Source organism: Octopus bimaculoides, chromosome 4, assembly GCF_001194135.2.
Source record: "Octopus bimaculoides isolate UCB-OBI-ISO-001 chromosome 4, ASM119413v2, whole genome shotgun sequence".
NCBI classification, from domain to species: Eukaryota; Metazoa; Mollusca; class Cephalopoda; order Octopoda; family Octopodidae; genus Octopus; species Octopus bimaculoides.
This window is the reverse complement of record NC_068984.1, coordinates 122,578,481-122,579,384: the sequence shown is the minus strand read 5'-3', so window position 1 is coordinate 122,579,384 and position 904 is coordinate 122,578,481. Positions and strand designations below refer to the sequence as shown.

The following is a 904-nucleotide window of genomic DNA, read 5'->3' as shown; positions in this document are numbered from 1 at the left end:
TGTGTGTGTGTGTGTGTGTGTGTGTGCGCGTGCGTGTACATTTATATATATAAATGTATGTGTATAGATATATACATATGTATATGTATACATACACACATGCATAACACAAACATACACACAGATATTGTATATACATATATATGCGTATACGACATATGCATATATGTATAGGTGTGTGTATGTCTGCTAGTATGTAAGTGCGTGTGTGTGTATTCTCGGATTGCAATCGATAGAAAAAGTACTTAATAAGTGTAGTGTTTAAGAGGAAAAACTGAAAATTCACTCCATCGCTTCTCAGAATTTCTCCCTACATGCGATTATGTTGACAACAAAAGGATTCTTGAAGGTACTTGAGAAAGGCCAATGAAGAATATGGATAAGAATGGAATTGATTTCCATATATTTATGACTATCAGGTCAGACACTACAATTTGCCCCAGAGGAGTAGAATTCTTTGTGAGAGGCTAGAAAGTTACTAGTAAAAAAAATGTAGAGAATTAAAGCCGAATGATCTAAGACAAAAAAGAATCCTTGTGTATATAGCTTAATAAGAATTTTACTTCGTAGCAACACGACAACGGCATTTCTGATATATTATTCAATGATTTTGGTTGTCATGTCAGAATACGCTCCCGAAACTTAATGGTTCGGCAAAAGAGACCGATGGAATATGTGCCAGGCTGCAAAAAGAGAAAAACAAATTATCATTGCGATCGATTTATTTGATTAAAAGCCTTCAAGGTTGGTGCCCCAGTATGGTCCTAGGTTATGACTGAAACAAGTAAAAGATAAAAGATAAAAAATGCAGTGGCCATTTACGTGTAGGAAATAGTTAAACCGTCGTCTGTGTAAAAACCACAGACATAATACATACCTACATACATTATATATATATATATAT

At 34.2% G+C, this 904-nt stretch overlaps 1 long non-coding RNA gene across 2 annotated transcripts in view; it reads right to left on the bottom strand.

The window, feature by feature from the left end:
• Nucleotides 1-557: 557 nt before the first annotated feature.
• LOC106871603 (uncharacterized) overlaps nt 558-904 on the bottom strand; it is a 23,515-nt gene continuing 23,168 nt past the window's right edge. The window contains exon 4 of one of the 2 annotated variants that reach the window (XR_001409674.1): nt 558-683. This is a non-coding gene — a long non-coding RNA (uncharacterized LOC106871603). Of the gene's footprint in view, nt 684-704; nt 776-904 lie in introns of those variants that run through there. The other variant, XR_001409675.2, reaches the window with a different exon arrangement.